Genomic DNA, 16,867 nt, shown 5'->3' with positions numbered 1-16,867 from the left:
TCCAGGCAAATAATGTTTACAGTGGATATGTTTTATAGATTGGGATATTCTTCTTTGTGTTTGTGATACAAATGTGACATCATTTAGTATTTCTGAAATTTAAAAAAAATACTTTATATCATCTTATAATAAATTTAAAAGTCTTTGGTTAAAAATAACAGCAATTTCCAAAAAACAAAAGAGGAAACACAAAACTGATCACTTTTTCTCTGTAGTTCACATAGTATAGGGCTCACATACATCAGTCTCCTTGGAGAATAAAGTGTGAGATCTTTTTTTTTTCCATCTTTCCTATCGTAATAAATACCAGTGTATGGACAACAAGGAGCTGACCCCCACTTCTCCTCTGAGATGCTTGATATATACGTGGGCTTGAGGATGGCATGTCTAAGTGTTTTATAGCGTGTTCTGTGTGTGTATACTGTGTGTTGATGAGCAACTATTGAACTGCATAAATTACACCTGAGAACCTGCTAGCACCAGCTCCCCCTTAGACATGTGGGCGTGGCCTCAACATCTCTAGTGTCCTCACTGTTCACAGCTCCCAGGTTGTCATGGTGATGAAGGACTCTCTCTCTGTGGAATAGATCCATCTGATCAAGCCTTACTGAATTACTGATTAGGTTTGCACTCTGATGTCATAATAAACTCATGAAGTCATAACAATTTTTCACAGCAGAATCAGATAAGGCAGAATGTGATAATTTTTGCTGCAGTGAGTGTTAAATGTATTTGCATATGATTCTATACGGTAGCTAGTGTGTGTGTGTGTGTGTGTGTGTGTGTGTGTGTTGCGCTTAAAGCTTTCATTTCCTTGGTTGCACAGCTCATCGGGCCATTTGGCTATTTTATTCAGGTGAAAAAGCAAGGGCTCTCCAACCCTCCAAACTGCAGAACACAACACATACTGCTCTTAATTGTTAGTCATTTTTTAGTTAGTAAACTGTCCTTTATTTGTGTATTTGTGTGTGTGAGTGTAGGGGGTGGGGGGATGGGTGTAGTTGCTGTGTTAGTGTGTGGGTTTGTGTGTGTGTGTGTTTGCGGGTCTTTCCTTATCACCTCTAAGGGACCTATTCAAAGTCTAGTGGAATGTATGTGTGCTTGTGTTTATAGCTCAGGTGCAGAAAAAGTAGGCAGGTCACAGTGCTCAGGCAGAAGACACCAGCTGTGCCTTTAATTCATGGTGGGATATTTTTAACACACAAACACCCACACACCCCCAAACACCCACACATACACCCCCCCCACAAACACACACACACACACACACACACACACACACACACACACACACACACAGCAACGCTAGTTTATTGATATGACACTTTTAATACACAGTGGTAATTCAAAGGGCTTCAATGATAGTTGCTACGTAGATAATTAAAACTATCGCTTTAAATTGATTAAATAGAACAAATATTAAATAGAGATCTAAAGATGGGCTGTAACTGGACTATAGCTTCCCTTAACACACAGCAAGTCTAACAACCATTTAACCAACTGCATCACCTCCGTTCAAACTGATGTGTGAAGCCTGTAATAGTATGCATAATCCGCTCATGTCAGTACAACACTGCTACAGCCCTGCTGTCTTCAAGTTCGCAACAATATACTTAAAATAAAGAGAGAAAATAATACACAATAAAACACAATTTTAATTTAAAGTGCAATAGATTTTACCACCAAAAAGTAGCAAACAATATTTATAAATGTAATTATTTATTATTGTTATAATTTCCTTTAAATTGCAGCTCACATGAGTGAAGAATCAGATTGCTTTGTAGTTCTTAATTTGAACCAGGTCTCCCACACGGATGCAGCCATGTTTAAAAATAGATGTACACACTCTCTGAAAGGTCCAGGCCACTAGATGTCAGTATAATGGCTGTTTCATAATCTGGCGAAGAATCATTGGGGGAAAAAATACCATTGCTTCTTTAATGTTTATGATTTGTATTGTATGTTATTTGGGAGTGTAAATATAGCTAAATATAATCATGTCTGTGTACTTTTAAATCATATTAAATGTGTATATGGTTTATACATAATATATGCCCCTAATGAGAAGTAGCTAGCAACATGCTAACTTATGATTTAACGTTAATAATTCCCTGTTTTTGCAAGATGTGAATTTAGGTTCAGAGACTGATTGGGAGGTATGGTGGACTTGTGGTGGACTTGTGGTATGGTGGACTTTTTGATAAGTGATAATTAATCCTTGCATGTGCAGTTAAGGAACAATTACCCACAATTCCGCAAAACTGGCTGATGTTGCACACTTAAACACACGGTCATTTACTATCACTAGCACCATTAGTATGTGAATTATGCTGTGTGTGCTTGCTGCGCATTCCATTGAAAGAGCTCGCTCTCCCACTTTTAGCTTGGCCGAGGAATTGTCCTGCTCTGATACAGTAGCAAAGTTGGAGAAATGGGAAGCTCTTTGTGCTGGTAAAATGCTAAGATCTGATGAACATGCCTAGAGTCCCCTAGAACATGCAGAACACACATTAACTTTAACTGATGAATCCTATATTTAAAGTTGTGAATGGTCAATGGTTCACAGTGGGTAAATTTAAAAGTGCTCTTGGATGTGTTTTATGTTGTTTTTATTCTCAGTATTGTGGTAAAAATGCAACAGCAGTGAACATTTGGTTTATGCCTTTCATTATTGCTTTAACTCATTATATGGGGCTTTTTCCCCAACCAGTGTAGTTAGTATGGAAATGTTATGGATTTAATGCTTTTATAGAATCTGAAAGAAGTATGTAACCATCAGCAGTGTATACCCATTCACAAGTACTAGGGATCAAACACACCCAGGAGATCAAACCAGAGAGGTCTGTGCTTGTGTCAAAGTTCACTTTAAAGTTCACTTGGACATGCCAAAGCCATAACCTCCTTGATCACATAAAACCTCAGATTAAAGATTCACCACCTCTCTGTGTAAGCCTGTAGGGTCTGGTGATGTAATTTATACAAAGTGTGCAACACAATCATTTAAAGTAAATGACTTGTGTTAATTATTCTGTTTAGTTCTAAAGCAGTTTTTCCTTTCAGTCCACTGGGTTTTTGTACACCAAAATTTCTGCAAGTCAAACTTTTGAACAATAAAGGTTCTGGATCTAGGATTTCATATATGAATTGAAAAGGTGAATGTTCTAGTGTTATGTTTAGAGCTGGAGTTGTAAGGATAACTCGGAATCATTATGTCATTTTCTTAAGTGCCAAACCTGTAAGAAAGATGCAATAGAAAGGGACAAGGAAGATACCCCATTATTTGTTTTTTTGGCACCTATGTCAATGCTGTCTACATGTGTAAGTGGAACATCTTGTAGTTTTAAACATCTGGGGTCCCCCCTCTTCTGCTGTTCAGCTCACTCAGATGATAATTTCCTACATCAGAGCTTTCCCGAGTCACGACCTCCATTATTCGATGTATGTCTGTCAGAACCTGGACTGCTTCTTCCAGACTGGCTTGAAAGTCTGCAGCCTCGAGCTTGGCCTTGGTGTCAGCCAGCCATGGGCCCTGGCATCTGCAAGGTTGTTGGGCAATGCAGTCTATCACATCATACCAGAACATCTTTAATCAGCAAGAGGACCCGTAAACCCACTGTTCCTCTGTGTATGTAGAATTTAACTATATACCTGTCCTTGAGATTGTCAGCAGGACACATTGCCTGCCCAGCATCCTCCAGATATAGGTAGATTTGATTGATGCAGGTCAAAGTGTCAGACAGCTGGGTGGAGGTCTGAGTGATTAGAGCCCTCAGGGGCACAGGGTACGGCCCGCCCTGATGCCTTTGAAGTGGTGCTTTGGTCCAAGATGTGTGTGTGTGTGTGTGTGTACATACACTGGTGTGAGGGGGTTAGTGCTCAGACATCATTGCTGCTGATGTTCCAGCTCACGGACAGCTCAAAATGAAAAAAATAGGATGTGCACCAAGGTATGCCTGTCCCGCCTCAACTTCATCCGCTCCTTTCTAGGCACTGCCCACTCTCCCAACCAACACAAATAGCCTGCACACACACACACACACACACACACACACACACACACACACACACACACACACACACACACACACACACACACATAAACATATATATGGGTAACCCATATTGGCAGCATCAGAGCCATTAATCTCTGGGCTGGCCTGGCAGTTCACTCGCCCTTCTATTGGGCCCTGCTCTAAGCAACATCGATTTGGGGTGTATCACTAATGCATGTCTGGCTCAGCTGAGAACCAAGCTTCAGTTGGTCTTATTACTTTTGCTCACCAAAACAAACAAACAAACAATCAAACAAACATGCAAACAAGACATACATGTCATTAGCTGGCTTTTAGCACTTTAAGTTTGGATTAGGAATAGTGATTATAGTATGTTTGAATGGAGTTCAGAAAACAGAGGCCTGATTTACTAAAACATTGAGTACTGCAGAAGCAAATTGTTCTTCTGGAGCTTAACAAGTTTGTAATTGGCTAAGGTATTAAAAAAATCGAATTAGTGATTAGGTTCATCGTGCCAAAAAATGTTACTGTGTGAGCATATTCCTCTGCAAGCAATTATAGGTGCATTTAGAAGAAATGTAAAAGGGGTGTCTTTTGCACCTGCATGCCTTTCACCAGGCACCTACAATTTGTCACCCACAATGTGCATAAAAACAGCTTAGAATCAGTCCTGCACTTCCCAGCGTCAGAGTGGATGATATAGCTGAAGTATGCCTTTCTTTTGCTGAATTAATTGGCCATATAGTTTTGACATCCGCTGGTAATGATCTCAGGCTCAGCAGCCTAGCAGGCCTAATCCATCACGGCAGCGTTAGGGGCATGGGAGCCTGATAGGCTCATCTCGGTAGTGGCGTGAACGTGGGCACATGAGAGTGCTCCTTCACGGACCCCCAGCAACCAGGTGCCAGCATTTGCAGACCGCACCAACCCGCCAGAGTGCGTGCGCTCCAGCCACAAGAACATATCTACACACACATACGTTTGTGGTGGACGCCTCTGGGATGCAAGCCGTAGGTGAGTGTGCATTGATGGTGTCATTTACCCAGGCTTCCATTCTCTCAGACTCCATCCAACATCTGTCTGCCAGTGTAAATAGCACAAGATATATCAAGAAACTCAACTGAAGTTAATGTCGCACAAACATGGTGCATTTCACAACGGCCACCTGCCATCCACAGTTCTTTTTCTGTCTTTTTCCTAATTATTTCTTGCTTCCGCTGTTATTGTATTTTGTACAGTGCTTTTTTGGAAGTTGCTTTTATTATATATAAAACATGGCCTTTGTAAAACAATTTACATTCTAATATGAGTGCATTCTCCACAAATTACTTAATTATGATTTCTTACTTTAGCATATCTATTTCAGACTCTCACTCACTTTTCATTAAGCTTTACATTAGTTAAGGGCAAGCACGCCACTCCCATGCCGTGGATACCTTTTAATGATCCCTAACTCGTTTCTCCAAATGACATCATTTGATAGAGTCAAAAGCTAGCACAGTGTAATATCACAGGCAATTCACTCAGGGACCCCAGATGTTGACTTTAGCAAAGCCTAGTAATCCACACAGGACCAGGACCAGGGGACTCTGAACTCTGCTGATCTTTTCTACTTTGAATGGCATGTCTGCCCTTTATAGTTGGCAGAATACTGACATTCTTCAAACAGCCTAATATTTTTCATTGTATATTGTTATGTTTTTATATTTTCTACTGCTATCATGTTTCATATGCTGAGAGAAACACTTGCTCTTAGAGAGACTGTTCATAAGTCATTTCAAAGATTATAGAGGTTATGGCATATTGGAAAGGCATATTCAGCAAATGGCTGCAGTTCAACTCGAAGCAGCTAGTGAAAATGTAGTCTTAGATCTGCATCTTTGTCATCTGCTCTCAGTAACATTGTTCTCTAATACTCTCATGATTCCTGTCCTGCTCTCTTAAAGGGGCAACTTTAGTCAGCATGAAGGGAGTTTCTGTGGCAGGAGAATTGTAATCCTGCACTGAATGAGGTGGCAGACACAGGAAGAGTAGCTCTCTACCTGCTGTCCTCTTTAGTAGCTTGTGGTCCAAACCATCTGCCCATGCCAAGTGTTGTGGAGAGGGAGGGGGGTGGGAGCAGAGAGGAAGAGCCGTTGACACGTTCTTGCTGTTTCTGCTTCATGGCGGTATGTGCAAGTCGTGGCCACACGCCTGACTTCCCTGTTTTACAGGGACCATATGTTCTCAATGTCAGCCAAGCAGACTGAGAAAAAGAGCCTAAAGGCTTGGCTCCATGTGTCACACTAGAGGAATGCACAGATATGCATATATACAATCACACACACACACACACACACACACACACACACACACACACACACACACACACACACACACACACACACATACATACACACACATGCCCGAGCTTATGCTTATTGGTTTGCTTTAAAAGCAAAGTGTAAATGAAAAGTGTAAAAAAAAAAGCTAAATTTGATTTTGTCGTCACATGGGTTATGATCATGAGATTTTGCTGTCATGTTATCTATCCTGTTCATGGAGACCAATTAACACCTGCAGGGAGAGTGAGATAACACATAATAATAAAGGTCAGTTTTCCGTAGAACAACTTTAACATGGTGAATTGTACCATTAAGGATCTAATGGCATTATTTTGCACTAACAGAAAGAAACTGTTTGCAGAAGATTTTTCACTACACCTAGGGGAACATGTTGCAAACCTGTGACCCAAAGTAAAGATGGATATTAAAGCTTTACCATAATGCTGCATACAGTCTCTGTGTTTAAGAATAACTGAAATTTGCAATGACATGAAATTATATAACTGAATGATTTGCCACATGGGAAAATGCTTGCTTATCCTTGTGATAAAACCTACCCCTTTTTGACTGTAAAAGGTATTAGTAGCTCCTTGGTGTGTAATGTGTTTTCCTTCATGCACAAAATGTATTTAGAGATAGAGTGATACATCATGGTTCCGTGACTAGTGGGCGGAGTATACTGCCATGGCAAATGCCTGCAGGGCATTCCCAGTAAAGCATTCCCGTCGCTGAGTCTGCAGGACAGAAATAGGAATTCCAGAAAAGGGTTTCATGCTTGTTTTGCATCTGTAATTCAGTTCCAGTGGGTTTTGCAGCAGGCACTCTAAAGACTGTGCCACTTACACATCCAGTTAGCTGTCCATGTGATGCTGAAACAATGACTGCAGTCTCAACAATCTGCACAGACTGAGTGTATGGCATTACAAATACCTGTGCTGTATCAAGCGTCTGTATTACTAAATGCATAGCCCACCACAAACAGTGTTTGTGATTCCCTTAGATGTCTCCCCTGCCCCTGTAATTTTTTCACTGTGGCTGCATCTGTAATAATGTCCACTAAGATGTGTTTAAGCTGGGGGTGATTAATATTTGCCAATTCATTGCTACCTCTCCCTCCCTCTGAGGCACTCACTTCCTTCCTCAACTGACCAGCTCTCAAATGACACCCAAGCCCCATATCAACTCAGTGAGCCCATAAGGATAATGGATTTGGGTGAAAACACTGAATCATTAATGGCCTGCCATGGTATGCATGCTAGCATAGCCATGCTAGAGCCCAAGAGAGCACTGCTTGGTGCTCCTGAATGACATCACACTGAATCCTCTACTGGATCTTACAGTCACATCTCTTTGCTACCCTGCCAATTTCAATGCATTACATGTGAACAGTTTGCTCTGGGCGATGAAATCATCCTGCAATTTGGACTTCTAGAATGTATTGCTTCCTGATAGTGATTGGGTGTCACAATATATCACGAACAATTGCATAGTGACACTGTTATTCATACTGTCACTGCCTAATCAGCAGTTTTCACATATCCAAAAGCAATTCATTTAAACGCAAGCTGAATACAGACAAAAAGCAGATGCTGTGTCCTTCTGGTTCAACTTTAAGGCAGTCTTCTGAATGTTTGCTCATTCACTTACCTTGTGCACCTTTCATGACATGTTATCTGGCTCTTATCGAGTCATATCATGTCCGGCTCTTTCAGTGATCAGCCTCCAGATACAGCTAAGTGTGGCGACTGCACCATAACCGTAGGAGATGCTCTGCATCAGACCACCACAAATTATGGTTGAGAAGGCCCTGCGCCTCATGCCCGCTGTCACAGCCCTGCACCAAGTGACCGATAGCTCCACGCCTGTTACAGACACTCCAGTGGGATTACAGGAGACGTGATGGCCTCCTGCGCTGGGCTTCGGAGGGAAGTGCTTTGGTTTAAAGAGCAGTCACTTCAAACCTTTACGGGTTCGTAATGTGGGTTGGCTCTGCCTTTCTGAAGCGTCATGAAAGGTTATTTACAGCTGCAGAGAAGTGGCAGCGGTGCTCTGTGGAGAAGTGCTGTCCGAAAGACTCACTTCTCATGTACAGCAGTCTTTCCTTAGGGAGAGCCACTAAGGACATGTTCCTGGGAGCCAAAGCATTATCCTTGTCGATCGTGGTTTATGGCTTCATGTTACATTACTACATGCTTGCCAACAGGCACATAAACCCACACTGCATTTTTACTGGACGTTTGTTTTAGTCCAATCTTTAGAGCCTGTGGTCCCAACTACGGGGGCTAATTTGGGTTGTGTGATGAATGCCTGGGTGCTTATTAATTAAGGGTGCCAGCGTGAGCTGCCATGTGATGCATTGTCGTACTGCCGCTAACTAGATTACCTCCGCCATCCTCGGGGACACTCTTTGGCACTAATGATGATGGTGAGTCATCCCACAGCCGGCTGCGGGATGAGTGATTGTCATGAGTGCCTTCTGCACAGGGCCTCTTCCAGTGATGCTCTCAGCCTGCCATGCTCTCCACAGAATACTTCTGCTGAGTTGGCCGAATGCAAATCAGCCGTTAGGATTACCTGAGCAGCCACTGCGGTGAGGTGACCCCGTGTTAGCACTGCCTGCAGTCAGGACCCGCAATGAGCCATTGACACATAAAGGATGTTACTGTACATTAAACAAAACTGGCTTCCCTCTCTAATCCCCTCCCGGCAGCTCTGACCTTTCCAGTGGCCCGTCAGGAGGCAAGCACGCTTCCGTTCCCGTGCCCTTATCCATCAGCTCGTAGAGGAGATGGGAGTCATCCGTCTCAGAGGAGTGTCTTATCGGGGTCCTCATTTCCAGCTACAGCATTGTGGCTCTAGGGAGCAGAAGTGGGGTGAAGAATGACAGAACTGTCCTTTCCCTCACCTTGAGCTGCTGTAGCATCGTTTGTGTGGGGCTCGATGGTGGGTTGTCAGACACACTTGACCCCTCTTTTGGCATCTCCAAGATTGATTTGGGTACGTAGAGTCAAATGGTGTGGCAGTCTGATGCAGGTGCTCAGCAACCAAGCTGTTATGACTTTTCTTTTGTGCAAGATAAGACCTGTGAGTGGAAGTGTGGAGTGATTTTAAACGGCGCTACTATGCCTCATTTTCTCACTGCCTGTGTCTCCTCCCTTTCTCACCAAGATGGTTTTGCTTTTGTCAGAACAAGAGGTGCTTAAACAGATGCTAGGGATATCAAAAGTCTCCATCACTCACTTCAACAGCTTTACTCCATGCTAATCGGAGCTGTAATGGCAGGTGTGCATCTCACATCCTGAGCCCAGAAGTTATACACACAGAATCCTTTCAAAAGGAAGGCTGACAGAACTGTGTGGAAGACGAATCTCTAAGGATATGAAGTCTGAAATACTATTACTTGCATTAATGCCATAGAAAGCAGAACATTGTCAGTACATTGTGAAGCGTGTGTGTGTGTGTGTGTGTGTGTGTGTGTGTGTGTGTGTGTGTATACTCATGAAGATACATTGGCGAAGTCTTTGGCATTACAAGATCGCGGCACAAAGCTGCCTACCTCAGCCCTTTGAGCTGTAAGTGGGGCAGAGTCATGTAGGGAGTAGAGGGGCCATCTGTTTTCAGTGCACAGCGGAGACCAAACGGAAGCAGCAGCTGGAACAGTGACTCTACTTCGCTCCAGTATCAAACTCCCAAGCTCCTAACTTGCTAGGAAAACCCGTGATTTATTTTTTACAGAACCCAGCGAGCAGTCATTCATGATGTAGATGTGTAGATGGACGCTCATACATCACATGTGAAAGGATCCTTCATATTCAGGTGTCCCAATCACATTACAAATCTAATGAAGTTATACTGATCTCTAACTGAACTCCAATTAAAAATATAAATGAAGTGCAAAGCAATTTGAGGACATGATATCATTTTAATCAATAAAAAGGCACCTCTAGGTGCCATAAAGGAAACTGTGTAGTAAAACTTTGATTAGATTCAGAAAGCAGCATGATGGTTCAGTGGCAGTTTAACCCACAACCTAGACCCTGTGGCTATTATCAAGTCTAATTAGGAATTCCCACTCTCCTTACGTCTCAGTGACACCACTCATATCTTGATTACATGCATATATGAGTCACAATATTCATTGCATGCCAGTATACATAATGGGTTTTAGAACCTGTTCCTAATTAAAATATATCATGCAGTGAGAGAGTAGAGGTGTAAATTATTCTTATCTGCTGCACACTCTTTAACTGGGGTCTTGTGTAAGGACATTTTTGCCATGCGGTATTGCAGGATATCATTAGTTCCAACCTGCTGTTCAATCTAAGCACAGTGACCTTGTCTTTGCTGAGCATGTGTTTGCATGCCTGTTTGAGTGTGTGCATGTGTGTACATATGTAGACAGAGCAGAGAAAGCAGCAAATCACTCTTCTTCATACAGTGGATGTTCATCATGTTCTCTCAGAGTTGCCCACCTATTAACCTTTGTTCAGCCCTCTTCAGTTTTTCTTCACTATTTTTTTGTTTAGATTTGTTCTTTATCAACTATGCAGAGACTGGAATATCTTTAGGTGATTTATTGCCTTTGTAAATGACTTAGAGAACACCACAAAGACCACTCCCAGAATAAAGTTCTGAGTTTGAACTGAACAAATCAATAAAATCAATGACAGTCAAGGATCCTTCTTTGCAGGTATAATTGCTTCAGCAGACGAATTAAAATCCCCTATCTGATTATTTCTGGCCATGAGCCCAGCACTTCATTCTTATAAACAAAGGAATCTTTGATGCTGTAGACATTGACAAGCCAGGCAGGAGGTGTTGCAATCACATCATTTCCCTTTTAGTTTGATAGTTTGTTTTTTCTTAATCCTCTTTGAAAATTATCTTGACCTGAAAACAGTTTAGATATCAGGCATTCGTTTTCAGCTGTGATTAATAGAAACATGCCGGTCTTGAAAAGGCTGCTTGATTAAAGGAGGAGCATGACTCAGGCAGGAGTGTTTAAAAGCACATGTGACTGACTTGTAGCTGCTTCCAAACTATCACACTGTGTTAAGAGTCATGTTGTTCTTTGGAGAGAATGTAGGATTTGGAGAAAGACAATATAAACTAGTGTGTACTGCAAGAATGTTTCAGTAAATGTTCAGAATTTTTTTTGGAGTCATAGGCTAAATATGTTTGTAATAAGTTTATTTTTTTAGAATGATTTTTTTTCTTCTGTTTTTTGAGAAAATAATCTTATGTAGCTCTAAATTCCTCTTTGAACAGAGCAGGCTCTTTGACCATATAAAGAAGGAGTCCATTTTGTTAATGTACTTATTAGATTAAACAATAATTGTGTGTTTGCCTTTGGTGTAATAGCATCAAAAAACATCAGGACCGCCTAGCTTTTATGTATAAACTGTGGAACTAAGCATTTTTCTTTCAGACATAACACCACATTTTACATATTAATTATTACTTGCCTGCTAATATTTACACAGCTTTGAGATGCAGCAGGAATGCTACCAAAAACTCTTTTTAAGAGAAGTATCATGATCAACAGTCAGGCCTGTTCTGCAGTTCTTTTAAAGTTGCCTTTATAATAATACTTCTAACTCTTCGGGGGGGTCGTTGCACTGTCGTCGTCTCTAAGCAGCTATGACTAAATTACGTCCTGGGTTCAGTGATCCCGGACCACTATATCTTGGTTATGAAAGCAGTGCACTGATTTTTAATTAGTGATGATTTACATGTTGTCCCAGGCTTCATCATTACAGTAATGAGCACCTCAGAGTTACAGACTGTATAGAAGAGTGTGTGTGTGTGTGTGTGTGTGTGTGTGTGTGTGTGTGTGTGTGTGTGTGTGTGTGTGTGTGTGCGTGTGTGTGTGCGTGTGTGTGTGTGTGGGTGAGAGAAAGACACAGAGAGAGAGACAGAGAGAGAGAGAGAGAGATAGATAGAGATACATGGCATATGCATCAGTGCGTTATATTGCTGTTGGAGGTGGTTTATTGATGATAACCCTGCAGTAATTGCTGCTGTGTCTAAAGGTATAGTGCAAGTAGGTGTTGGGGTTATGTCTCAAAGAATGAAGCCCTGTGGGACAAACCCTCTCTCACCTAGCTTTAACAAGGACTCAGAAATCACTCGCTTGCTCACCAGATTTCTGAAGGGCATGTCGCAGCACTTTAAAGGCACATCTTTCTGACTTAAGATGAATAGATGCTGCAATTATACCCTTCTGAGATCACTGGCCTCTGCATCTGAAAATGTTCAGTCTTTTAAAGCTGAAGCTGGACACTTGGGTTTGTGGGTGGTGCCAGGGTGCCCTGTGTGCCAACACTGCTCACTATCTCAGGCTCTCAAAGCAAGGTAATAGAGAAGACTTGACACAGCCAGAGCACCACACAGCTCTATGCCTGCCGCTCTGTTCAACGTGTATGAATTATGTATACGGGGGTCTGAAAACAGATGCTGCCTGCCTCTTGTACCTCTGGCTCCTGGACCTAACTGGTACTCCACAGACAGCAGAATGAAGTCCCATGCACAGTAATTAGGCTCCAATTTGAGCAACTTTTCTGATTCATAATGTTTAGACAGAGTTTCAGAAAACCTTTTTTTGCAGTTGACTGATAATGCATATGTGACATTTACAGCCATAATTTAAGATTCAGAATTTAGCATCTTATTTATTGATTTATCTATTTGTATTATTATTAGTAGTATATAACAGAAAATAGAAAAAGAAGAAAAAAACAGAAAACATCAGTGGAAAATAGATATGGCAATACCAAGTGATATTGCCATCTGAAGGAAGGAATACAAAAGCTTGTGAAATACCAGTGCCTCAGAGAGGAAACAGAGAACATGTGGAAGGTTAACACACCAAGCTTGTCCAAGTGGTGATGGGGCACTTGCGGCTTGGGACTTAAACTTGAGGAGTGGCTCCAACAGATCCCAGCATTGTTAACATCAATCTCAGTCCAGAACAAAAACAGCAATCCTAGGAAGAGTGAAAATACTGCAAACCATCTCTCATGCAAATGTGAGGACAAAAGAGGGAGACAGGAATACACACACACACACACACACACACACACACACACACACACACACACACACACAAAAACATGTTTATTGGAAATGAGGCATGAAAAGGAAATATTTATTAACAAGTAAACTGCATATAGAATTTAAAGGCAGGAATTTGATCAGGGATTCAATGCAATACCTTTGAATGTTTGGAAGTGAGCAAATCTCTGATCTTAGTGGCTTGAAAGCCCTTGTACTAACTTTGATATGTTTGTGAGAGCATAAAACATGGCCAAAATTTGCCTCATTAGTTTTATTGTATTATTTCCTTATATTCTGTGATTTTTGCTAAATCCCTCAAATCCTAATGTTTACAAGTTCTTGTCTTGTTTCCTCACTGGGTGTGTTTTCCGTTGCTCTGTGTTTTTCAAGAAGATGTGGCATTGCTTCTGTGTCTGTGGTCTTGTATGAAACAGTTTCCACTGTAGATTAGTTTTGGTTAAACTGGGACCACCGGCTGTTGTAGCATGACTGTCTCTTAAAAACATACCACAGTACCACTAGTCAGCCATGTCTACATAATCTCAGACGGCTCACACAATTGCACTATTGCATTAGGCAAAGAGGGAGAAAACATCAATAATGATGCATAATGTGGATCTGCAGTCCTTTTGTGGTATAAGCATGCTTTAGTTTCCTTAACAGATGCTCGTAGTATACTGGTGGCTATTTTCAACACAATACATGCTGTCAGCCATGCTGCAGTTCTTTTTAGTTTGTAAAGCAAAACAGACCACATGCATGTGGGTTGTGGCATGCTTTCCTTCTGTAGTACTCTCTGGACATAATGGCAGTGAAAGCAGTCTGATGCAGCACTCAAGTCTTTTTCCACAGACTTGGTTTATTTAAGCAAATATTCTGAATGTAACAGAGAGCAAACTTGGCAAGTATCTTTGCTAACTTATCTTTCACTAACATATTAAACAGGAATACTATAACCTTACTTTGCAGCTGAAATGTGACCCCCACAACATTAGCAGTAGTATCAATAGTAATTGAACAAACTGCTTTATATAATAGCCCTGTCCTATCTGATTGGATTGATGTACTGTTTGTTTGTGTGTGTGTGTGTGTGTGTGTGTGTGTGTGTGTGTGTGTGGAAATCTGGACAATGTATGTGACACAACCACCAGATAGTGAGGTTTCATCATACAAGTATCTACAAGAATTACAAAAAATTAATCAAGTACCACAGCTGGTGGAAAAGCAAGGATGAGGAGGTGAGGAAAGACGAGCAGAGAAGAGGATCAGACAGGCAGCAGCAATTAGACCTGATCAAGAGGAGTGAATCATCAGAGAGGAGCAGAGTAGCAATGGTACTGAGAGGGAGAGAAGAGACTACTGCTAGTGAAAGGGGGCTTAGAGGGAGGGAACAGAAATGCTCCCCCACACTTTGACTCCCCTTCTGATAAGACAACGAAGGAGGGGAAAAGTGTGAGGGGAGGAGGGGAGGGGAGTGTGATCGAGCAGGAGCGCAGATAGCGCGGCATTTGAGAGTTCACACACAGTCAGTGAGGTGGACAGGGAAGCCAGTGCGCAGTGACTCCCACAACAGCTGCATCACTGAGGGAAGCAGTGAGGCTGTCAGGCAGCTCCGCCCCAGACACGGGGCCAGCACCACGTGCACAGAGCCCAAAGAGGCAGCAGTGCAGGGGGACGAGGAGGGTGTGCATCTACTCCTGGCGCTGGCCAGACGGGGGTCACAGGTTGGGGGCAGCGGGGTTGGGGCCGGGGTCGTACTGGCGCGCGGCGCAGATGGGCAGGCAGCGGGTGAATGGCGGGATGCCCGCAGCTCGGCCGGGAGCGATCAGATGATGAGCGAGATGTCGCTCAGTGGTCGTGACAGCATCCCCCAGGAGGGGGCGCCGGGCGGCAGAAACGCCCGCGTGAAGAGGGCTGTGCGAATCTCCAGCATTGTGGCCCAGGAGGTGAGTGCTCCGGACACATCCCACACACCCATCACCTAACAGATGGGTGCTAGCAGGTATATCTGAAAACACAAGCATGGAGCTGGTGAGGCATTTTGTGTTTGGTGTTGGTGTGAATTTTATGGATACAAGTGAACTAATAATCTTTGCACTGTTTACTGGTTTATTCATGTGGATGGATTAGTGTTTGCTTTGCATGTAATGACTTCAACACCACATCTTGGTGCACTTTTAGTTAGAACACTTGCATTTCTTGTACTAAACTTTTTTTTCTTTCTTATTATTTGCTCTGAGCTCTGAACATTTCTCCCAAAAGCTTTTCATAAAAGAGTTTGATTTCCCAAGTGGAGTGCCTCAGGGACCAACATGTTGATTGGGCGAGTGATTTTTCCAAAAGTGTTTCTTCTGAGAGGTTTGCCTTTGCCCATTCCAGCAGCCAGGCTATAAAATGCATTAGCCCTCCATTTCCTACTGTTCAATCAAATTACAGTGGGTGATGGGCTTCAAAATTGCAAACGTTTCTCAGAGCCTCTCAAGTGCTGCTCCTGACCTAAAACAGAGGGTTATGGAAACGAAAGATGATATGGGAGGCCAGGTGCTTTGTGTGTGTCTATGTTTGAAAAAGAGAACACGAGATATTGTACAAGAAGAAGGTGCACGGGCACGTATTTCTTTTCTCAGATGAGAATATTTGCAGATGGAAAATATGTGTTTGGAGCTGAAATGTGACCCACCTCACCATTAGCAGTGGCATCAATAGTAATTGAACAAACTGCTTTATATAAGAGCCCTGTTCTATCTGATTGGGTGGATATATTGTTTGTTTGTGTGTGTGTGCGTGTGTGTGTACATTTGTGTGTATATGGTAACTCGAGTGCTACTTTATTTGCTGCCTTGACATTTATAGGACAAATGCATTTTCATGATGCTTAGTATACATCATTTATCATTTGTGTGTGTGTGTGTGTGGGGGGGGGGGGGGGCTGTGTAGTTTGGAGGGTGACTCTAATCACCCAGAATACACATCTATCAATTTTGCCAGATACAATTCACCACTGTGATTCAGCATAAACTGATGTTTATGAGGAGTCCAAAGCTGCAGATACTGTGGGGCTCTACTGAAATGAAAGGACTGGGATTTTAAAATCTACTAAGATCTAATACCTTGCATGCTTGGAATGGTTCTCTGGGTTCTGGAGGAGGCAGCTGAGCTTCTTTACTGTGTAACCAGCAGCTATGAATCATATTCAAACATGGTGTTACACTGCTAGTAAAAATATTTTTTTAATTATGTGGCATGGTTTATTCAACATAAATACTCACCAAGTAATATTTGTTCAGCATAGAAACATTTTATATTATTTAGGGTGGCTGTAATTTTTACCAAATGTAGAGCTGTGAACATAGTTTCTTGCTGTAAATGGTTGTGATCTGATTTATGTCTTCATACAGTTGTGCAAAGGCCTGGGCATGGGCTTGCCTTGTATATCTGCTAATGGACAGCTTTATAGTTTTTGTGCTGCAGATT

The 16,867-nt window shown here is 42.2% G+C and overlaps 1 protein-coding gene across 1 annotated transcript in view; it reads left to right on the top strand.

Moving 5' to 3' along the window:
• The window catches only part of kcnh2b (potassium voltage-gated channel, subfamily H (eag-related), member 2b), a 146,200-nt gene that overhangs the window by 82,582 nt on the left and 46,751 nt on the right, over window positions 1-16,867 (top strand). The gene's annotated exons all lie outside the window — the stretch shown is intronic.

The sequence above is a fragment of the Electrophorus electricus genome, chromosome 10 (assembly GCF_013358815.1).
Source record: "Electrophorus electricus isolate fEleEle1 chromosome 10, fEleEle1.pri, whole genome shotgun sequence".
Lineage (NCBI taxonomy): Eukaryota > Metazoa > Chordata > Actinopteri > Gymnotiformes > Gymnotidae > Electrophorus > Electrophorus electricus.
This window is presented reverse-complemented; position numbering and strand designations above follow the sequence as displayed.